Here is a 24,314-nt window from a genome sequence, read left to right as displayed (position 1 = left end):
GATCGATGTTGCCTCTAGATGAACAGTGAGCATTGCTGGGGGAGTTTCGATAAACAGTTCCCGGTGGGGGTAGATGAACAGGACCCCGTGGTGTTGCCTCTGGAGGAACAGGACCCCGATCAATCGAGCCGGTTGGGGCTGGATGAACAGGACCCCGTGGAGGAATGGATGAACAGGACCACCCCATGGAGGGCAGGATTAACAGTAGACGGTAGAGGGCTGGATGAACAGTAGCCCGTGGATGGGTGGTTGAACAGGAGCCCGTGGAGAGGGCTGGTTGAATAGTAGCGGTGGAGTAGCGCGCGGTGGAGGCTGGATGAACAGGAGCCCGTGGATGAACAGTCGCAGGTGGAGGCTGGAGGAGGTTGACGGTGGATGAATAGTAGCCCGTGCAGGCTGGAGGGGTCGACGGTGGAGATGAACAGTATCCTGTGGAGTCTCGTTTTGCGGTACGCCACACCCCTCCTGATGAACAGGACCCTCGTTTCGACCGTAGCGCTCCAACACAAGTCCATTTCCTCCGCTTTGCGGTACGCCACACCCCTCCCAATCAACAGGACCCCCGTTTTGACCGTAGGACGTCTGTTTCCTCCGTTTTGCAGTATGCCAGACCCGTCCCGATGAAGAGGATCCCGTTTTGAACATGGCCGGTCGAACACACGGCCGTTTCCTCCGTTCTGCGGTACGCCAGACCTCGTTTCCATCGGCTGTTCCATCCAAGCCCTCCCGATGAACACGACGACGCATTCCGTTCCGACCTAGCCGGTTGGCTCCCCATGAACACGACAACGACGATGTTTCTCCGTTCCGACCTAGCCATGTACACGAGCCCTGGCCATACGTACGCGCGAGTAGGCGTTCGAGACCCCGCCCATATGTACGTACGTGGCCGTATTTACTTTCTTGCACCCTGGCCGCTGTACGCACGTGTACATGCTACGTGCGCGCCTCTGCTATGAAACGTGTGCGCCTCTACATCGACCAGTATGTACGTACACGTTTGTGACCAGAATGACAACGCTACGTCCGCTTCGACCAGGTCGGTCCCGACTGTCAGGCACTTCCTTGCGTGCCAAGATGTAGCTGGTGGGTCCCAGCAGTTAGGGGGGCAAATTGTTTTTTTAACCCAGACTCACTTCCTTGCGTGCGAAGATGTAGCTGGTGGATCCCAGCAGTCAGGGGAGGAATAATTATTTTGCGCGTAATAAGGAGTCACTTCCTTGCTGCAGCCATGGACCCAGCTGTCAGCCTCTCCACGTATAGTCCAGGTCCGATGGAAGCCATTCCTTGACCATGTTCACCACGCCGCGCCGAGAGCACCAGGGCGGTGGACAACGGCGAGGCCTAGGAAGGGGACGACGCGGAGCCGGGGAAGACGCGGCAGTGGAAGCCCGCGCGGAGAGGAGTATGAGGGTTCATTGGTTCGGCTGCGGTGTGAGGCTGGCATCGCCGCAGGGCTTGGCCAGCGGTGGGAATAGTAGGGGGCGGTGAGGCCTCCGCGGCAGCACAGCCGACCACAGGAGGCAGGAGCATGTGGCACGACCGGCGCTGCTTTGGGCGGCTGGAACAAGAAGACCAGAGGTTGAAGAAGCACTACAGCCGTTGGATGGAAATCGTATGGTCACTGGAGCTAGAATCGTTCATATGGACTAAGTTAACAAAGCCCTCTGTCCCCGTCAACTTAGTTGGTCCACAAGTCAGCCTCCCATTATTGTGGGTCCCAGCTAATAGGGGGTATTCATTTTTTTGTGCGTAATAAGGAGGCACTTCCTTGCGTGCGATGATATAGGTGGTGGGTCTGACCTGTCAGCGGTGGGAGTGTTTTTCGCGAAATACAGAGGCCCTTCTGGTGGGTCCCAACTGTAAGGTGGAGGAATCATTATTTTGCGCGTAATAAGGAGGGATTTCCTTGCGTGCGGCCGTGGACCCAGTTGTCATCCTCTCCACGCACAGTCTACTTCCGATGGTGTCGTTCGTTGACCATGTTGACCACTCTGCGCCGAGCGCATCCAAGGTGGTGGACGATGGAGAGGCCCCGGACAACAACGAGCCGGAGATGGGAAGATGCGGGAGTAGATTCACATACGGAGAGGTGTACGGGGGTTAACTGGTTCTAGTGTGGTGTGGTTCGGCAGTCGTTGGAGCACAACAGGAGATGTGGAGGGGTGGAGGCAGGAGCAGGTGGTCTCGACAGCGCTAGAGGAAGAAGACGAGAGATTGAAGATGGATGCGGGTCGTTGGATGTAAATCCAACGGCTAACGATGTCAAAATCATTTGTTGACTAAGTTGACAACGACTTGCATTGGCTTCGACCTATTGGCCCACATTTCAGCCTCCAAAAATGTGGCACGTATTCAACCCATTTTTTCAGAATTTACAGTCTTTTGCGGGGTAGAATTTATAGTCCATTTGATCTTTTTTTGAATTACAGTCCATTAGCTGGGCTGGGTGAAAAATAATGTAGCGTCCATGCGGCCCATTTATGTTTTTCCTAAAAATTACAGGCCATTTGCATTTTCTCGAAATACACGATTTTGCTGGGCTTATTATAATTATAATGTTGGCGTGGGCGCAGCAATGTTATCAAAAAATAAACAGGGGCTGAGCATTTTGTTATATATATATTTAAATAATAAGTGATTTATTATTACATTGGTCCTTAAATATCTCCAAGCTTTTGTACACAATCACCAGGATTTTCGTTGCCAAAAAAACCAGGATTTTATTGTTAAGAAATTATTTGTATAAGTTAATAAGATGTGGGATATTGTTTTCTTACTCATGTAAGTATCTGTTAAATATATGATGACAATAACAATAATATATAATAACATATAAAATAATTTAAATATATATAATATAGTTAGAAGGGAAACATAAGTTGGACTAGGCGTTCCTATTCTTATATAGAAAAATAGAACAGACCTCTGTGTTTTCCTCAAAAAAATACATAAATTGGGTTGCCGATGTTTCAGGAAAAATAAAACCTCGGATGGGAGGTACATAGGCCGGTCGATACATGACAGCCCTCAAGAAAATACAAAACATGCCTATGGACCTCCCATCCGAGGTCGTGGGCTGCGCATGTTAAAAAAGAAAGCCTAAACGGGGCAGCCCAAAACCCAGCTGATACTTGCTGCCCCAATGATAATAAATGATACCTGCCAGCTCCCCGGCTTCGTTGTGAATTTATCTCCTATAGTAACTACGTTGAAGCACCTAAAAAAAATATAACTATGTTAACAAACCCGTGGGCCCCAACGTTAGTATAGCATTAGGAGGAAGTATTTTTTTGATGAGGCACTTTGCTTGCGTACGGCCATAGACCTAGTGGGTGCCGACTGTCCGCCTCTCCACGTACAGTCCTCTCCAGATTCCTCTTGTTTGTTCAGCATGTTCATAACGGCAGACAACGGCGTCGTGGCGAGCGCACAAAGGCACAGGAGAAGATCCGACCACCTGAGGAAGTGCCTTGTTACTAACGAAACAACTAACTAGCCTAGTGGCCGAGTGACACTACCCGACAGCTGTTCCGCCCGGGATCGATTCCACCTGTCCAGAGAAAATATCTCCAAATTTTTTGCCTCTGCCTTTATTGACATGTGGGTCCCAATTGTCATCTACGCACACCAGGTATAACACTTGCCAAAACTTCGTCCCTCGTTTTCTCTGGTTTTTGCATACTCGACATTGTGTGGGCATCTTAAAAATAGCATATCTTTTTAATTATGCATCATATGAAGATATGCTATGCATAAATGTTGATCAACATGATGTTAACTGGCTGGTAGTTCAAGTTTCGACCATGAATAAAACTTCCATCATGACGTTAACACTACTTGAAGCCTTGTTAATATAAATGCTCTGCCTCCGAAAGTTGCAGTTTCTTATCTGAAACTGAGCTTGGAGTTTCTTATCTGAAACTGAAACTTGCAGTTTCTTCTCTGAGAATCACCTGTCAGCGACCGAAAGGCAGCGGAACCTCTCCTCTCCATCATCTCCATTCCAAAACCACCGTATCGCCTCTCCCTCTTCTCCATTTCAAAACCACCCCCTCTCCTCTCCATCATATCCATTCCAAAACCAGCCTCTCCCTCTTCTCTATTGCAAGACCACCATCTCTCCTCCCATCTTCCAAAGCTAGCACCGGACCACTCAGAAGGACATCTATGGAGGGGATGCCGCAGCGAATCAGGAAGATCGCCGATGGTGACCAGGCAAAGTTAGCCAAGTTGAAGGAGATCCTTACGTGGTTTGACAATGAGTGGGAGATTTTGAGGACGGTGAGAGCCATGTGGCAATGTATGCGAAAGAGCGAGACGACGACGATGAGGGCGGCGATGACTCCTCGGCGGCAGTCACGCCGCAGTCCTTTGAGTTCATCGAGTATCTCCTCTGAGCGATGGAGCAGACAGATTCGTCCGAGGCGAAAGTCAAGCGGAGGTGGTGGGCGTACAGGTCGAAGGTCAAGCACCCAGAGGATAACGAATCGATCGAGTACGGTGTGCCGTTCATGAGGGTGCAGAGCTAGCCGGAGCCACAGGAGTATTCGTTCTCCCACCGCAAGAGGAGGCCGGATGGCAAGACGTCGCTTCCCCACTGTTCTCCACGGTTCCCTCGACGCTCGCCTCGTTTCAACAGCGTCGGTAGGGTTTAAGGTAAGCTTCGCACTAACATAATCTTCCATCTGCTCATGCTTACAATCAATGTGACAGCAGACTAAGGCATAGCCTAGTGGTGGGAAGGGGCTGATGCCGTCCCACCCACCCAGGTTCAAGGCATGGTACTTGCAATTTGGGTTTGTTGCACCAATTATACTGTAGGGGGTCCGTTACAGTCTTTATGTCAAAAAAACAATCAGTGTGACAACTAATAAAAATCATGCTTACAATCAGTCTCTGAGTACTACGCCAATCACCCTAAAATAGCTCTGGACCTTTGGGTCAAAGTTGTGACACTGTGTACAAATAAAGAAAAATAGATTGGTGCTTCTTTCAGAAAAGAGTACACCCCTAGAAAACTGCCAATATAAGCTACTAGTATTTTCTTAAGTCTAAGCTACTAGTATTTGGTTAGAGGATTTTCTGCCGAGAAAGATCCATCCACAGTGAGCGCCACACATCCCACTAATGGTGGTGGATGCCCATACTTAGATGGAGCAGGGTTGGTGTTGGTAATTTTTACTTGGCACCTCGCACTCTGCATATATGCCGGTTCCATCCGTACATTTGTGCATTTCCACCAAAATGCAGTTGAATAACCCTGTTTGCACAGATAATGAAAAGGCGTGATTACATTATAGTGGCACTAGTTGATGAAACATACACTAATAAACAGAAGAAAATATTACATCATACTGGAAATCGACCCAAGTCTCCCCGATACACCTTCTGCCAGTGATGAACATCAGTGTATAGCGGTAGTCCAAGGAGGGGCCTTGAGACATTCAAATCTCTATTTTTGTGCAGATCAACTAAAATTAAGCACCCCGGTTTGAAGAAATGCTTAAACATTAACAATGGGACTAGTTGATGAAACATACATTAGCAAAGAGAAGCACTTTCTTTATCTACATTGGAAATGAAATGATAGAGAGGACACTCGCTCTATTTTAGCTGTATTATTACTTCATTTTACCAGTGATGCTAGGGTCGAGCAAGTGGCAAATGAGGTGTATCGTGCGTCGCAAGGATGAAGGCTGGGGGTGCTTAGACTGGGATGCTGAAGCTGGCTCTTTCAGTCCCTATCTTCCCTCTGATGTTTCTATGGTAGCATTTGGGTTGTAATCCAAACTTGGTCGAGCTGGTGCTGCATCCCCCTACCTGCCTAGCTTATGTGGCGAACTTGTCTCCTGGTAGTACTCAGTTCATTCTAGTAGTAGTTGCATAACTGCCCGTTTACACTGAGATGTTGTCAGATAATGGTTCTCTATGGTTGGGTTTCTTTAATGCAATCGGAGGGAACCCCCTCTTTTGATATAAAAAACAGTGGCACTAGCGGTGCCAAACATTGCCTCAAATTAATAGTGCCACTAGATTAAGGTGCAAAATAATAACATTACTGCTTTATCATGGCAGTGCCAAAACAGTAGCACAAGAGCATGATCAACATGCAGGATCTTTGGAAAACGGTCAGACCAAAAAGGAACATACCTCGTGATGGCAACCACATCTGTAGTCAACGCCATCGTAGAAGGGATGACACCAGTCACCAACATGGATTATTCAATTCATGGGACCTTTTAGTGCAATTCACCTAAAATGAAGCAATGTCCCATGAGCTAGCAGCTTCTTCTTCTTCTTTTTTTAAGAAAAGGGCTCCAGCCCCAGTTCCATTTCCGTCAGAAAACGAAACCCGCAAAGCTTCTTCTTCATTAGTTGGAATAAAATTGAGCAACATCAAGGTTGGTCGTGAAGCTCCTGGGGAGTAGGCGGACCAGGACAGTTGCATCTCTAACGAAAAGAAGCAACTTATCTTAATGGGAAATTTAGCAGGACATGAAAAAAGTGCCATTGATTCATATTACTTGAGGCATTACATTGAAAACAACATTGGTTGAACGTGTTCTTACTGTTAACAGTGCGACTACTACATTTTACTAGTGGCATTACATAAGAGCGGCCCGGGGCAACAAACATCAGAAGAGGATATTTGGGTTGGTCTCATTTTTGTTCGGTATAGAGCCACCTTATATTGTGTGAGGCTAGCAAATCTAGTGCTGGACTTGCTATGTTGACTTGTCCCCCAGTCCCCACTTTCTTTCCTTTTTCAACCAATATATCGGCTTTATATTGAGTTTGTACTGTGTTCCCTTTATTTCCCTATTAGACCTAGAGACCAGTTGGATAGCCAGTCTCTGCTACTTTTCGCCCCCATTATTTTCTCTTTCGACCAAGTCCTAGATTCAGGTAACAAATCTTCCCCCTGATGAAGATCCTCCTCCTTGTTATGGAAAGATGTTTGGTTTGACGACAGTGACACATCATTAATGGAGATTTATCCCAGAGCCTTCTCCTTTTGCATAAATGAAGATGAGCCGGTTGCAAAAATCCTCACGGCTACGGTCCCGAGCTTGATCTTCCACTTGCCACTGTCCACACAAGCTCGAGATGAAGTCAGAGAAATCCAGCATGGAACGATGCATGTGTCCCTTGATGAGGGGTGCACCGATGTCTGGGAATGCAACATTGGTGGGGCCTTCTCCTCCAAGCGATATTACGATCACTGCTTCAGAGATACAGGGGCTAATGAGGCTTTCCTGAAAGTGCAACTATCCCTAGGTGGTTTTGGTAATTCCTAACAACATATAGCTCATTGAGCTGACATTATTCCAAGATTAATATTTCAGGAAAAGCTCAATGAATGGCATGGCATGGATGAGGAAAGTGGACCCCTCAAAATACTAAGGCAAAAAAGATTGGCTCAAGCTCAAAGCTCAAGACTCTACATTTTATATTTTAGTGATCCAAGATCACATTGAGTCTATAGGAAAAGCCAATACTATCATGGAGGGATGAGGTGTTGCTTGATGAGGTTCTTGCTTCATACTGCTTAGTGATATGCTCCAAAACCCTCAACTACCTTCCCACATCCACATATGACCTAAACCAAAAGTCAAACTTGGAACCACCGATTCTTCTATCTGGCGCCACCGAGTTCAGATGTCATAGCCACTGCCACAAACCCTAGGCAAATCGGTCTCACCGATAGGGATCTCGATCACACCGAGATGGGATTGTAATCTCTCTGTTTCCCTTCGTAACGTCTCGGTCCTACCGAGATGAGCGATCAGTCCCACCGAGATTGCAATGTAAACTCTCTGTTTCCCTTTTGTAACATTTCGGTCCCACCGAAATGAGCAAATCGGTCCCACCGAGTTTACCTGACCAACTGTCTGGTTAGCTTATTACGAAAATCGGTCCCATCGAGTTTGTGTAATTGGTCACACCGAGATTACGTTATGCCCTAACCCTAAGCATATCGGTCCTACCGAGTTGCATCTCAGTCCCATCGAAAATCCTAACGGTCACTAGGTTTGCTAAATTGGTCCGACCGAGTTTCTCAATTCGGTCTCACCGAGATTGGTAAATTGTGTGTAACGGTTAGTTTTTGTGTGTAGGATATATATACCCCTCCACCCACTCTTCATTCATGGAGAGAGCCATTCCGATGGCAGCAGTATTCCAAACCCCTTTGAGCCGCCGAGCTGAGCGGGGATCTTCATGACTGGCATGCAGCCCGTTCAAAACTCTACGGCTGCGGCAGCGATAACCACCGGGTCAACAGCGGCCGGGGCAGGAGGCCCCATGCGCCCGCCGGCTCAAGTACTAATGGATCTCATGGATAGGATGACAGCCCTGTTGACCGCCATGGTTGAACCGGTGGATCAGGCTCAACACGATGCGGAAATGGCACTATTATGTGAGGAGGTAGTACAAGCGAAAGAAAACCTAGCCGCAGAGGACGTCAGGATGGCTGCAGAGTGGACGGCTTTGGATGCTCGAGCTCAGCAACTTCAATCAGAGGCTTTCCAACTCACGATGGATCTGAACGCGTCAAACAAGGTCATGAGGAGAAGACACCAGAAGACTCAGTCACATCTGCCTCTGACTTACGATCCTAGAAACCTCTTCCGCACACCCGGTGCAGGCCCCAGTAACCCGCCAGAGGTGAACCGGGTCGCAACACCCGGGGCTGGGGCGCCAGTTCAGCCACGGGCTATGGGTCCCCCTCGTGTGAATACTGCTACACCTCATTATGTACCAACACCACCGGGTCATTATTATAACCCTTTGGAGAACATGATCGCAGTGGCAGCGTGTTTGGCGGCTCTCCCAGCGGAGGGTGACTCTCCAACAGCGGTTGAAACCCGGAGGGTCAGAGAACTTCTTCAGACGGCACTGGCGCAATAGGAGGCTTATTCTTATAGTCGAGACAGAATCCATTCAACCCCTCGCCCAAGCCGGAGCCCGAGTTACAACAGGCACATGGATTCAGCAGCCATTTCAAGCAACACCCGGCGCCATGACTAGCCGCGCGGGCATGACCTGGCGCGTGATGGAGCCTTTAACTTGGTTGACCAGGATAGGATCCGCCAAGAGGCTGAGCGGGCGGTTCAATAGGCAGATGAGCAAGCGGCTCACCAGGCTTTTCCGGTTTATCCGACGACCTCTGTTGAGGCAGGCGTGGCCACAAGGACAAGAGGTGTCCCTTGCTTGGTGTCGGCTCTACATAATGAGCGTTTGTCAAAGGATTTCAAGGGGCCTCGGAAGGTGCCCAATTATACGACCGATTTACAGCCAGGGGCATGGATTGAAAGCTATGAGATGGCCATGGAGCTATTGGAGGTCAGTCACGCCGCAATGGCCAAGTACTTCACTATGATGTTAGATGGAATGGCTCGCACTTGGTTAAAGGGCTGCCATCCAATTCCATCGGCTAATGGGCAGAATTGAAGGCCCGGTTTATTCAGAACTTTAAAGACACTTGTAAGCAGCCCATGTCAATTGTGGATTGAACTAACTGTAAACAAGAGGAAGGAGAGTCCACGGCCCATTGGATGTGCCGGGTCAAAGCCATAATACATTCATCTGATAAGATGGATGCCGGCTCTGCAGTCTTAATGTTGGAGAAAAATTGCCGTTTTACACCTCTAAAACAGAAGCTGGGGCGGCTCAAACGCGATTGTAATGACATGGGCCAGCTGATGGCGGCTCTGGTCAAGTACCAAGGATCCCGAGTCTGATGAGGAAAAGATAGGGAAGGGGAAGAAGAACGGCAAGGGTCATCAGCATAACCCGGCAAACCAACGAGGCAATAATAAACGTAAGGCTAATGGTAGTTTGGAGTTTGTGGCTAACACCAACGCACAGGGCAACAATCAGCGACATAAGGGGAGGCCACCTCCTCGGTCCAGCGGGTCAGGTCCAACTCTTGAGCAGCTGTTAAATGAGCCCTGTCCAAGGCACGACACTCAGCAGAAGCCGGCCACTCACATGTGGAAGGACTGTACGATCATGAAAGCTTTCAAGAATTCTGACATGTTCAATAGCAATCATGGGGTGGGCGGTGGCTCAGGTGGCGGTGGTTTTCATGGTCCGTGAGGCTGTTCAAATTCCAATTTTCAAGGCTCTCAAGGAAATCAAGGTGGGTACAGTCAGCAATCTGGCCAAGGAGGTCAGCAGCAGCAACAGCAATCTGGATATCAGAGTAGTCCAAAGCAGTTGAATAGTGTACAGTATCATGTGTTCACCACCAATTTGTGCAGACGAGACCAAAAGCTTCATAAGCGGGCTGTGAATGCTGTTGAGCCGGCAGTCCCTCGTTATTTGAGATGGTCTGAACAGCCTATTCTATGGAGTAGGGAGGATCACCCTCCCCGGGTTGACAATCCGGGTCACCTGGCTTTGGTGGTGGCGCCTCAGGTTGGTGGATATAAATTCACTAAAGTACTCATGGACGGAGGCAGTAGCATCAACATCCTCTATTATGAGACGTTCCGTAGCATGGGGTTCACTAACCAAAGTCTTAAGACGTCCAACACTGTCTTTCATGGGGTGGTGCCTGGTAAGTCGGCATACCCAGTGGGTAAGATTAAGCTGGAGGTAGCCTTTGGAGATGATTATGATTCCAGGGCAGAGAAATTAACCTTTGAGGTCATCAAAATCAAGAGCCCATATCATGCTTTGTTTGGGCGACCGGCTTATGCCAAGTTCATGGCACGGCCTTGTTATGTTTATTTACAGCTCAAAATGCCAGGTCATAAGGGCACTATCATAGTGCATGGGAGTCGGAAGATAACCTTGGAATGTGAGGAAGGTGATGTTGCTTATGTTGAATCTGCTTGTGCAATAGAGGAGCTAAAGTTCTATAAGGATAATGTTGACCCGGCGAACATGGCATCTTTGAAAAATCCAACTACAGAGCATGATCCATTGTTGAAGTTTAAGTCGGCGGATGACACTAAGCTTGTTGATTTTGTTCCAGGTGATTCATCTAAGCAGTTTAGTATCAGTGCTAATTTGGATCCCAAATAGAAGGCGCACTCATTGAGTTCATCCGTGAGAACCGGGACATCTTTGCATGGAAACTATCGGTGTCAAAACCGGCGGATCTCGGGTAGGGGGTCCCGAACTGTGCGTCTAGGCCGGATGGTAACAGGAGGCAAGGGACATGAAGTTTTACCCAGGTTCGGGCCCTCTTGATGGAGGTAAAACCCTACGTCCTGCTTGATTAATATTGAAGATATGGGTGTTACAAGAGTAGATCTACCACGAGGTCAGAGAGGCTAAACCCTAGAAGCTAGCCTACGGTATGATTGTATGTTGTGATCGTTCTCCTACGGACTAAAACCCTTCGGTTTATATAGACACCAACGAGGGTTAGGGTTACACAAGGTTAGTTACAAAAGGAGGAGATATCCATATTCGTATTGCCTAGCTTGCCTTCCACGCCAAGTAGAGTCCCATCCGGACACGAGACGAAGTCTTCAATCTTGTATCTTCATAGTCTAATAGTCCAGCCAATGGAGATAGTCCGGCTGTCCGGAGACCCCCTAATCCAGGACTCCCTCAGTAGCCCCTGAACCAGGCTTCAATGACGACAAGTCCGGCGCGTAGTTGTCTTCGGCATTGCAAGGCGGGTTCCCTCTCCGAATACATTACAGAAGAAGTTGAATACAAGGATAGTATCCGACCCTGCAAAATAAGTTCCACATTCCACCGCAGAGAGAATAATTTGTCCGCAGAACTAATTTGCTGGCTTGTTTTGACAGCATGACGTCATGTCATGGCCCGGTGATTATCCAAACCGTTTCTCTTAACCAGCTCCACACATAACGCGAGGCAGTTTTTCGACACGTCTTGTCAAAGCAGAGATCGTGTCCCCTTATTACGGGATTCTCATCAATACGGGCGTGGGTACCCCAACTGCGCCATCAATTGCGGCGCTTGGGGGATAAGCGAGTTTTACTAGGCAAGTGGGGATGTTTAATTTTGTCCGCCCATATAAAGGGATAAGGATTCACCTTTCTATCCACGCCTTCTTCCTCCTTTGCTCATCCGCTCCTGCACACTCGAGCTCTAGCACCCAAGTCCTCACTTCCATCTCAACCTTCTCCAACCATGTCCGGAGCGGGAGGCAAGTGGATGGTCTCCTCTGTCACGGAGGGAGACGTCAAGAAACTGAGGGGAGTCGAATACCTGCACGACGCTATCGCGCACCGGCTCCCAGATGAGGGACAGCTCATCCCCACCCCCGAGCCCCATGAGAGGGTGGTATTCCTCACCCATTTCCCGCGTGGACTGGGATTCCCTCTCCATCCCTTCGTCCGGGGGCTCATGTTTTATTACGGCCTGGATTTCCACGATCTGGCCCGGAACTTCATCCTCAACATCTCAGCGTTCATCGTCATGTGCGAGGCCTTCCTCATCATCAAGCTCCACTTCGGCTTATGGCTGAAGACCTTCAATGTCAAGCCGAAGGTAGTGAGTGGCCGCCAGGCGGAGTGCGGAGGCGCCATGGTGGGCAAGATGCCCAACATCACATGGCTCGAGGGCACCTTCGTGGACACCATAAAGGGGTGGCAATCGAGGTGGTTCTATATCACCGAGCCGCGCGACCCCGCATGGGTAGCGGCCCCCGAGTTCCGATCTGGCATCCCCATGCGGCTCACCTCCTGGAAAGAGAAGGGCCTGTCCTGGGGTAATTCAAAAGAGCTGACCGGACTCCGGTCATGTATTCAGAACATGGTGGATAAGAAGCTCAAGCTTGTCAACATAGTTCAGGTTATGCTCGTTCGTCGGATACTCACGTGCCAACAACGGCAGTTTACCTTGTGGGAGTTCAATCCGGCGCAGCACCGAACTCTGAACAGGCTCTTCAACACGACTCATGAAAATGCCTGGAGGGTGCTGTTCAAGGGCGCTGCGGTCCCTCCCCCCATTACCGAGGATCGCGGATTCAGCGCAAAGCGCCACGCTAGTGCGGTAAGTTGTTTTACCTTTCACAGGATACTTGTTTTCTATATAGATTGATTCTATGCGGGACTAAACTCCCGTGCCGTTAACAGGACTGGCAGAAGATGGCCGGACAAATCGACTATCCGGCTCCCTTGCCCGAAGGCCCCGCAGACGCCCTTCTGGCGAAGATGTTGACTCCGGCCCCTTATAAGGCTCCGGAGAAGACCCAAAAGGCCAAGGGAGCTCGAAAGAGCTCCCAACGCCAGGCGTCGTCGGACTCACCGTCCAATGAGTCTGCGGAGCACTCTTCCCCCGAAGATGAGGAAGAGGAAGAAGAGGCTCCCCCACCGACTGGGGGAGACAAGAAAAGGAAGGCCGCCCCAACTGGGGAGGCCGGAGGGTCCAAGAAGGGAAGGACGCTCCTTCCGGACAGCTCCACCGCCGCCGACGAAAGTGAAGACGAGTGGTTGCCCAGGGCCAAGCCCCAGGGGAGATCATAAGTATTCGGATACCAAAGTAACCCATAGGATTCCTTTGTCGCATTGCTTTCCCTAACGCCGAACTCAATTGTGCAGGCCGCCCTGAGCAAATATCGAGGTATCCTCGGACGGCTCCCTGGGCGCGTCGGACATGGATAGTGATCCAGTCCCGACCGCCACCTCCCCACATCCAGCCGACGACACCGAGGTGCTGTCTCAAGAGGCACCGGATCGAGGGGGATAGTCCCGGAGGCACCTCAAGGCGACCTTCCGGACTCCGAGAGCCGAGGGGATGGGGTCCCCGAGAGCTCCGAGTTCGGCCCTCAGCCGAACACCGCGCCAGACCCTCCAACGGCTCCGAGCTTGGGTAGGCGGTCCCCTTCTAAGGAGGGTGAGATGCCTGTGCCAGTGACCTCTGTCCATCCAGAGGCGCCGGACACTATGTTGGAAGCGCTTCGCAGCGCCTCCATCGAGGAGGAGCACCGCACTATCATGAGTGCGGTGATCCAGAAGGTTCAGTCCGCCAAGAGCGGATTGACTGAAGCCTGTACTAGCCTTTTGACAGGCTTCTAGGTAAGTGTTTTAAAATGTAGTATAAATATTACCGCATAGACAATAGCCCCTGATGCTTTGTTCGGTGTTCACAAAGAAAAGCCAAACAGAGGATCGAATAATATCGCAGGAGTCTAATATAAGTATGTCAACATGCATATGCAGGCTTCGCTGCTGGCGTCTGCCGCACTGACTGCGGAGGTCGCCGTACTAAAGGAGGCCCTCGAGGGGTCCCAGAAAGAGCTCGGCCTTGCTAAGAGGCAGCTCGAGGAGAACAAGGGTAAGTAATACCCCGTCTATAGATGAGAAAAAGGATGCGGTTGCTAAATGATAGGATCATTATATGTTTGCCAGGGGCCACGACCGAGGTGGCGACCCTGAAGCAAGCGCTGTCCCAGGCCAGAGAGAAGACGGCCCAGGAGTGCACCGAGCGAGAGAGGCACGAGGCTCGGGTGGGCGAGGTGCAGCAAGAGCTCCAGGCTCTCATGACGAAGCATGAGGCGTTGGAGCTTGACTTGAAGACGCGAGAGTCTGAGCTTGCCGCGGCCCGTGAGAGCGCAAAGAGTGCCAAGGCCAAGGCCCAGAAGGCCCTTCAGGAGATCGACGCGATGAACAAGATAGCGGCGGGTAAGGCTTTCTATATGCAAAGCAAGCATGTAAAAGTAATTTACCGATTACTTACCCGAATCCGGAGCTCTTCAGGAGCATTCGCAGATTTGCCCCGCAGTGTGTCCGATGCCGCACAATTTTACCAGGCCGAGGACGGAAGCTCGACAGAGAAGCTGTTTTGGTCTCAGTATGCTGAGGCCGAACATCCAATGCCGATGAGTGACCAGCTGAAGCAGATGGCTGAGCTACATAAGGCGGCCGATCAGGCCATGAAGGGCTTCATATTCCAGTTGTGGCCTGGCGATGCCCTTCCGAACAGCTTCTTTGGCCTGGTGAGGCGGCTTGTGGATGCCTGCCCACGGCTGTAGGTCGTCAAGCGATCCGTCTGCATTGAAGGTGCACGCCGGGCCTTTGCCCGTGTAAAAACACAGTGCGTCAAGCTAGACGCCGTGAAGCTGATCAAGGAGGGGCCGCCGGAGGGTAAGGAGCACCGCCACCCCGAGATGTACTACGAGGGTGTTTTGCCGGGCGCCCGTCTTATCACGGATGAGTGTTTGCAAAATGTAATATTTGAATGAGACTTGCTCGTTTTTTTATCCTGCGAGATGAAAACTTGTTTCATATGCGCTATGCAACGCTTGTGTGAATTTAAAATATTACCTTCTGTTTGGTTGTTTATCCAATTTGAGAGATGGCTAGTCCTCGGCTTCTGCCCCCATACCACGAGTGCTGGGGTGTTCGGGATAAACCTGAGCACTCTTGTTCCCATGTTTGGGTCCTTTGAGGGAGGTGCTCAGCACAACGAACAAGGCAACCGGACTAATAATGCTTTATCACTCTCACTTAGCCATAGAATTCTATAATTTTAAATTTCGGCGAAGCCCTTGGTATTCGGAAGGCCAAATTCGGGGCGCGATACACGCCTGTAAGCCGGACGGAGCCGGCCCCTCGCCCTAAGCGGCATAAGTCTTTAGGGACTCGAAAAACCTCGCCGAACAGCAACTAGTCTCTCGCCTTATCATGACACTCAGTTTTAGCTTTCTCTACTGAGGTGCTCTGCCCGGCAAAACCGGGGCACAATCGCAGTAGTTCTCCTAGCGCTACCTTAGCCGATAGAAAGGAACGTAAGGTACCAAAACATAGGAGCCGGGCAAACCCAACATTTGACCAAAGACATGATTCGGGCTGATGCATATAATGCTATAAGTTCGGGGTGCCGCACTTGTGAAAGTGTTCGGACTTTTCACACCATATTTTGGGTACGTAAGCCCCTGGTGCATCGGCCGTACCAGAGTGTACGGTTGCAAGGCGTCGTTAATGAACACACACACACACACACACACACACACACACACACGCATATATATATATATATAACAAAAACACAATAATAGTTGAAATGTCACGCATTGTATATTGAAAAATTGCATTAAAGCAGAGTGATACAGATAGTGTAATGAGCAAAAGAGTAGGACTATGTCCCTTCCAAGGGCGAGCTGAGGAATTATATGAAATCTATAATCGACCTGGCAATTCCGTAGTTGTCGGCCTCCTTGGTTGCTGTATCATGTGTTCGGAAATAGAGCTGCCGGACAGTGTTTCAGAGATTGAAGTCCTGAAAGAAAAAGAAAAATAACCAAACGGGAAGCCCATGGTGCGGTTTAGGCCGCGTTTTGGGGCGTGCCGTGGTTGTGCCCCCCCCTCCCCACCTGTGCACATGGTATTTTTAATGCGTAATTATGTACGTGCGGCATGAACAACATCGTTGGGCTGGGATTGGGGTAGCCACCGTATTGCTATGCGAGCTCAGATCGCGCCAGGCGGTCTGTTTGCCGAACTGGTAGATTGCCTTAAGAGGCTGCTTTGCACTTCTGCTGCAAGGGCCGCGGTGTGCTCCTCTATTCGAAGAGAGTGCTCTGTGTTTCCGTTGACTGTAATAACTCCGCGAGGTCCTGGCATCTTGAGCTTGAGGTATGCATAATGTGGCACCGCATTGAATCTAGCGAATGCGGTTCGTCCGAGCAGCGCGTGGTAACCACTGCGGAACGGGACTATATCGAAGATTAACTCTTCGCTTCGGAAGTTATCCGGGGATCCGAAGAACACTTCCAGTGTAGTTGAGCCTGTGCAATGGGCCTCTACGCCTGGAATGACGCCTTTAAAGGTCGTCTTCGTGGGTTTGATCCTTGAGGGGTCTATACCCATTTTGCGCACTGTGTCCTGATAAAGCAGGTTCAGGCTGCTGCCGCCGTCCATAAGGACTCGAGTGAGGTGAAATCCGTTGATGATTGGGTCTAGAACCAGTGCGGCGAATCCACCGTGACGAATACTAGTGGGGTGGTCCCTACGATCGAAGGTGATCGTACAGGAGGACCAAGGGTTGAACTTTGGGGCGACTGGCTCCAACGCATATACGTCCCTGAGCGCACGCTTCCGCTCCCTCTTGGGGATGTGGGTTGCGTATATCATGTTCACCGTCCGCACTTGCGGGGGAAACCTCTTCTGTCCTCCGGTGTGCGGCTGCCGGGATTCTTCCTTGTCATCGCTATGCGGCCCCTTGTCCTTGTTTTCGGCGATTAACTTGTCGGCCTGCTTCAACACCCAACAATCCCTGTTGGTGTGATTGGCTGGCTTGTCTGGGGTGTCGTGTATTTGACACGAGCGATCGAGTATACGGTCCAAGCTGGATGGACCCAGCGTACTTTGTTTGAATGGCTTTTTCCGCTGACCGGGTTTAGAGCCTTTGAATCCGGCATTGACTGACGTATCCTCAGTACTTTCGTCGTTAATGCGGCGCTAATGCTTGTTGCGACGTGACCTACTGTTGCCGTCCTTGGTATCTGAGGTACCATGGTTCTTTGATATGTTGTTACTACGAGCCAACCAGCTGTCTTCTCCCGCACAAAAGTGAGTCATGAGCGTCGTGAGGCTGCCATAGATTTCGGCTTTTCCTGACCAAGGTGCCGGGCTAGCCACTCTTCTCGGATGTTGTGCTTGAAAGCCGCTAAGGCCTCCGCATCCGGACAGTTGACGATTTGATTTTTCTTTGTAAGGAACCGAGTCCAGAATTGCCTGGCCGACTCCTCTAGCTGCTGAATTATGTGGCTCAAGTCATCGGCGTCTGGTGGTCGCACATAAGTGCCCTGAAAGTTGTCGAGGAATGCGGCTTCCAGATCTTCCCAACAGCTAATGGAGTCCGCTGGCAAGCTATTAAGCCAATGTCGTGCTGGTCCTTTGAGTTTTAGTGGGAGGTATTTGATGGCATGTAAGTCATCACCGCGGGCCATGTGGATGTGGAGGAGGAAGTCCTCAATCCATACTGCGGGATCTGTTGTGCCGTCGTATGATTCAATGTTTACAGGTTTGAAACATTCTGGGAATTGATGTTCCATTACTTCGTCTGTGAAGAATAAGGGGTGTGCGGCACCTCTGTATTGGGCTATATCACGACGCAGCTCGTATGGGTCCTGCCTGCTGTGTTCGGCCCGGCCGGATTTGTTTTTACTGTATCCGGCGTGATGTTTACCGTCTCGTAGAGTGGTGCGCCCTCGTGATCCATAGATCGATCTTGAATGCTTTGCTTTGTCCTCCAATATGTCTCGCAGGTCTGGCGTATCTCCCCATGCCCTTTTATTTGGATGGCGTTGGGGTGGAGGCTGAGCTTTCGGCAGGAATGCGTCTCTATCGCGGCCACGAGGTGGCCGATCAGCCGTATCATACGCTTCTTCCTCCAGTCGGGGTAGTAACCTGCGCATTGGGTAACTCTTGGAGGTACGCTCGAGTTTATATTCCTCGGCTGCGAGGACTTCAGTCCATTTGTGAGCTAGCAGATCTTGATCAGCTTGAAGCTGCTGCTGCTTTTTCTTCAGGCTATTTTCCGTGGCCATAAGCCTGCGCTTGAAGCGCTCTTGTTCGACGGGATCCTCTGGTACAGCGAATTCATCGTTGCCGAGGCTTGCCTCGTCTTCGGAGGGGGCATGTAATTGTCATCCTCCTCCTCTCCGCCAGCCGCTCTCTCAGGAGAGCTGGCTCCTTCATCCTCCTGATCTAACTCGTGTTGGAGGGGGTTTTCATTGTCTTCGGTGCTATCCAGAGTGTTATTATCTCCTGTGCCGGTATCACCACTTTTGCTTTGGCGGGACTTAGAGCGGCACTGCTGACGTAGGCGCTTGGGTTGCTTCTTGGAGGGGTCATCCTCCGCTATCTCATCGCTGTTGCCTTCATTGGGTGTATCCACCATGTATATGTCATACGACGAGGTGGCTTTCCAGTGCCCTATAGGTGCTGGTTCATGTTCGTCTCCTACATCGTCGTCCATGCCATCGATGTCTTCGGAGTCGAAGTCGAGCATGTCGGTTAAATCATTGATAGTGGCTACAAAGTGGGTGGTGGGTGGGCGTCGAATTTCTTTGTCGTCCGCATCCCAGTCCTATTGGCCATGATCCGGCCAGGGCTCTCCTAACAAAGAGAGAGACCTTAGTGAATGCAGAATGTCGCCGAAGGGCGAGTGCTGAAAGATATCCGCAGCGGTGAATTCCATGATCGGCGCCTAGTCATATTTGATTGGCAGGGGCGTGGATGGTTCAGGGTCCGGAGGAGAGTCCGGCACCTTGGAGTCACGGGCTGCGCAGAGGATTATGCTGGTGTTCGGCTCGATCGCCGTTGAGATTACAGCCCCTGAGGTGGTGTCTAGCCACCCGTCCTCAATTAGCGCAGCTGGCTCCGAGCTAAGGGTCGGAGCTGATGCGGGCGCGGCCTCTGGGGTACCGTCCGATGGCAGAGCTAGGTCATACCCATCGCGACAGTGCGGCGCGACCGGCTGTGGCTCGAATCCGTCGAAGATCAAGTCCCCATGGATGTTGGCCGTGTAATTCAAACTTCCAAATCTGACCTGATGGCCAGGGGCGTAGCTTTCAATCTGCTCCAGATGGCCAAGCGAATTAGCCCGCAGTGCAAAGCCGCCGAATACGAAGATCTGTCCGGGGAGAAAAGTCTCACCCTGGACCGCATCGCTATCGATGATAGTAGGAGCCATCAAGCCTAACAACGACGACACAAAGGAACTCTCAATGAAAGCACCAATGTCAGTGTCAAAACCGGCGGATCTCGGGTAGGGGGTCCCGAACTGTGCGTCTAGGCCGGATGGTAACAGGAGGCAAGGGACATGAAGTTTTACCCAGGGTCGGGCCCTCTTGATGGAGGTAAAACCCTACGCCCTGCTTGATTAATATTGAAGATATGGGTGTTACAAGAGTAGATCTACCATGAGATCAGAGAGGCTAAACCCTAGAAGCTAGCCTACGGTATGATCGTATGTTGTGATTGTTGTCCTACGGACTAAAACCCTTCGGTTTATATAGACACCGAAGAGGGTTAGGGTTACACAAGGTCAGTTACAAAAGTAGGAGATATCCATATTCATATTGCCTAGCTTGCCTTCCACGCCAAGTAGAGTCCCATCCGGACACGAGACGAAGTCTTCAATCTTGTATCTTCATAGTCTAACAGTCCGGCCAATGGAGATAGTCCGGCTGTCCGGAGACCCCCTAATCCAGGACTCCCTCAGAAACCTACTGACATGCCGGGTGTACCGAGAGAACTCGCTGAGCACACTCTCAACATTGATCCAAAATTTAAGCCGGTCAAGCAGTTTCTACGGCGGTTCAATGAGGAAAGGGGCAAGGCCATTAGAGAAGATGTGGCCCGGCTCTTGGCGGCTAGGTTCATTATTGAAGTTTTTCATCCCGAGCGGTTGGCTAACCCGGTGCTCGTGCTTAAAAAGAACGGCACCTGGCGTATGTGTGTGGATTACACGGACTTAAACAAGGCTTGTCCGGCTGATCCTTTTGCTCTCCCTCGTATTGATCAAATCATTGATGCTACGGCGGGTTGTGAGCGTTTGAGCTTTTTGGATGCTTATTCTGGTTATCATCAGATCAAGATGGCAGTTAAGGACCAGGAGAAGACAACTTTTGTTACTCCATTTGGAGCCTTCTGCTATGTGTCTATGCCTTTTGGGCTTAAGAGTGCCCAGGCGACTTATCAGCGATGTGTGCAGAACTGTCTTCACAATCAGATTGGGTGCAATGTTCATGCTTATGTGGACGATATAGTGGTGAAGTCCAGAGAGAAGGAGACCTTGATAGCTGATCTGAAGGAAACGTTTGATGACCTCTGAGTCTACAAGATGATGCTTAACCCGGCCAAGTGCGTTTTTGGAGTAGCGGCGGGTAAACTTTTGGGTTTTTTGGTTTGTAACAGAGGCATTGAGGCTAACCCGGAGAAAATCAAAGTGATTACGTCTTTGGCTAAACCGGCGTGCATCAATGACGTTCAGCGATTGGCGGGTCGTGTTGCCGCTTTAAGCCGGTTCATAAGCCGGTTAGGTGAGGAGGCTATACCGCTGTATCAAATGATGAAGAAGACAAATGATTTTGTCTGGAGTGATGCTGCTAACTCTGCCTTTGAAGATCTGAAGAGACAGCTCGCTGAGCCGCCGGTTCTTGCTCCTCCCATTGATAAAGAGCCGCTGTTATTATATGTGGCTGCTAACACACGTGCGGTCAGTGTGGCCATTGTTGTAGAGCGCAAAGAGCCTGGCAAAGAATATCTGGTTCAACGGCCGGTTTACTATGTCAGCGAAGTGCTCATTGAGTACAAACAGAGATATCCACATTGGCAGAAACTTGTTTATGGGGTGTTCATGGCAAGCCAGAAGCTTAAGCATTACTTCTAGGGTCATCCTATCACTGTGGTCAGCTCTGCTCATTTAGGAGATATTATTCAAAATAGAGAAGCCACAGGACGAGTTGCCAAGTGGGCTATTGAGCTTGGGCCTCATGGTTTAAAGTATGTGCCACGTACTGCCATCAAATCTCAAGCACTAGTAGATTTTATCAATGACTGGACAGGACTGCAGATGCCTGAAGAGAAGCTGGACAACACATATTGGACTATTCATTTTGATGGGTCCAGGCAATTAGAAGGCTTGGGGGCTAGAGTTGTTTTAGCTTCCCCTCGAGGTGACAAATTTTGTTATGTACTACGGTTGATGTTCCCCTGTACTAACAATGCAGTTGAGTATGAGGCTTTGCTCCATGGTCTTGGGATGGCTAAAGAGATGAGTTTAGGCCAGGTAAGGTGCTTTGGCGACTCAGATTTTGTGGCTCAACAAGTATCATGCAAGTGGGATTCCAAGGATCCTCTCAAGGCGGCTTATCGCCGTGAAGTTGATGCCATTGCTGGACATTTCAAGGGTTACCAAGTGGAACACATTGATCACAGAAAGAATGAAGCGGCTTATGCTTTAAGCCGGATGGGGTCTCAGCGTAATCAGGTGCCACCTAATACCTTCTTAGATGTTCTGCATAGCCCTTCTGTCAAGTTGCCTACAGAGGATGACTTGGCTGTTCCAGATCCGGAAGCACAATTGGTGTTGGATCTCCACATCATCCCGGATTGGACAGTGCCATATTTGTCTTATATGACCCGGGGTGAGTTGCCTGAGGATGAGACCTTGGCTATACGGATAACCCGGCGGTCAAAATCAATGACAATTGCCAACGGTGAGTTACATCATCGCAGTGTCACCGGGGCGTTTCAACGTTGTGTCTCTCCTAAGGAAGGTCAAGAAATTCTTCATGAGATCCATTAAGGAGATTGTGGCCATCATGTCGGGTCAAAGTCTCTTGTGGCCAAAGCTTTCCGTCATAGTTTTTACTGGTTGATGGCTCACGCTGATGCGGAGGATTTGGTCAGTAGGTGTGATGGTTGTCAGAAATTCGCATGACGGGCTCACGTGCCGGCTCAAGAATTACGGATGATTCCAATTACTTGGCCGTTTGCAGTCTGGGGGCTCGGTATGGTTGGACCTTTCAAAAGATCCAGATATAAAAAGACACACCTTTTGGTGGCAGTTGACAAATTCACAAAGTGGGTGGAGGCAGAGCCGGTTAGTAAGTGTGATGCAGCCACGGTGGTTCAGTTCATGAAAATGGTGATCTTTCGTTTTGGGTTTCCACATAGCATTATAACTAACAACGATACTAATCTGTCCAAGGGTGCTATGGAGAAATTTTGTCAACGTGAGCATATCCGGCTTGATGTTTCATTAGTAGCTCACCCCCAATCCAATGGTCAAGCTGAGAGAGCAAATCAGGAAATCTTGAAAGGTCTCAAGCCCCGGCTTATGGTTCCTTTACAACGGACGTCAGGTTGTTGGGTGGAGGAGTTACCCTCTGTGATATGGAGCATCAATACCACCCCTAACAGGTCTATGGGTTATACGCCTTTCTTCATGGTTTATGGAGCAGAGGCAGTCCTGCCCAGTGACATCCATCATGACTCGCCCTGCGTGGCGGCTTACGTTGAAGCTGATAACGAACAAGCCCGTCAGGATGCACTTGACCTATTGGATGAAGAGCATGACTTAGCAGCAGCCCGCTCCATGATTTACCAACAGGACCTGCACCATTATCACAGCTGCCGGGTTAAGTCTAGAACCTTTCAGGAAGGTGACTTGGTGCTCCGGCTCATCCAGGACCAAACCGATGCACATAAATTATCCCCACCTTTGGAAGGACCCCTTGTGGTCAGAAAGAACTTGAACAACGGGTCATACTACCTCATTGATGTTCGAGAGCACAAAGACTCACGTAAGTCGGAGGAAGAGACCCGCCGGCCGTGGAATATCGCTCATCTTCGGCCTTACTATACTTGAGCCACCGGCTCTCATAATGTACATACTTTGACGTTGTATATATTATGATAAGCAATAAAGCAGGACCTCTGTCCTTTTCATTCTCAATAATCACATGCCTTTATAGTTATATTTTTAAAATGACCAATTAGGGGCTGATTGTCTTCAAATCTAGCTTAACCCTTTGGTCCGGCTCATGATCATATTCGAATCTAGCTGTTAAACCTTATGATACTAGGGGGCTTCTTGCTCAAACATATGTCGTATTCGAACCAAAGAGAACATAGCTGTCGGTACCCTTTTGATCGATGCAAAGCCAAACTCACTAGGGGGCTTCCTGATCATATTCGAATCATAGCTTAACCCCTTTTGGGTCCAACTTGGATCGTATTCGAATCAAGGTCGTTAAAAACCTCTCAAGGTCATTTTGGGGGTTCCTATTCAAACATAGGTCTTATTCGAACCAAAGAGAACATAGCTGTCGGTACCCTCTTGATCGGCGCAACGCCAAAGCCACTGGGGGATGCATGATCGTATTTGAATCCTTGGTTAACCCCTTTGGTCTGGTTTACTGATCGTATTCGAATCAGAATCCTCCAAATTTTTCTTGGTGTTTGACTTACATTGTTTGAAAGACAATCTTTTGTTTTTTCGGTTTTGTTGTCTAAATCTAAGTGTAAGTATGGTTTCAATTTAAACCGGCTTAGTATTTTGACAATGAATCACCAGTGTATAACAGTCATCATACATATGGAAGTATTGGCTTCTAAAGATTGGGTTATCACCCTTACTATTCGGGTCACATAAGCCGACAGTCCAGATTCAAGATCACAGGTATGATATTGTCGTTAAAATTCATAATAGACTTATCTGTGTTTTCTTCAATCAAAGACTTTCCAGCCTTATTTATCCTTACATCTAGCCTTGATTATACAGTTATGTTAATTTCCATGGTTATGTACTTGGTGTTTTGACCCGTCCGGCGACAAACCGCCAGGACAATTTTCATATTTTAT

This window comes from Triticum dicoccoides, chromosome 4A (assembly GCF_002162155.2).
Source record: "Triticum dicoccoides isolate Atlit2015 ecotype Zavitan chromosome 4A, WEW_v2.0, whole genome shotgun sequence".
In the NCBI taxonomy this organism is placed as follows: Eukaryota; Viridiplantae; Streptophyta; class Magnoliopsida; order Poales; family Poaceae; genus Triticum; species Triticum dicoccoides.
The sequence above is the reverse complement of the archived record's forward strand: the minus strand, read 5'-3'. Positions refer to the sequence as shown.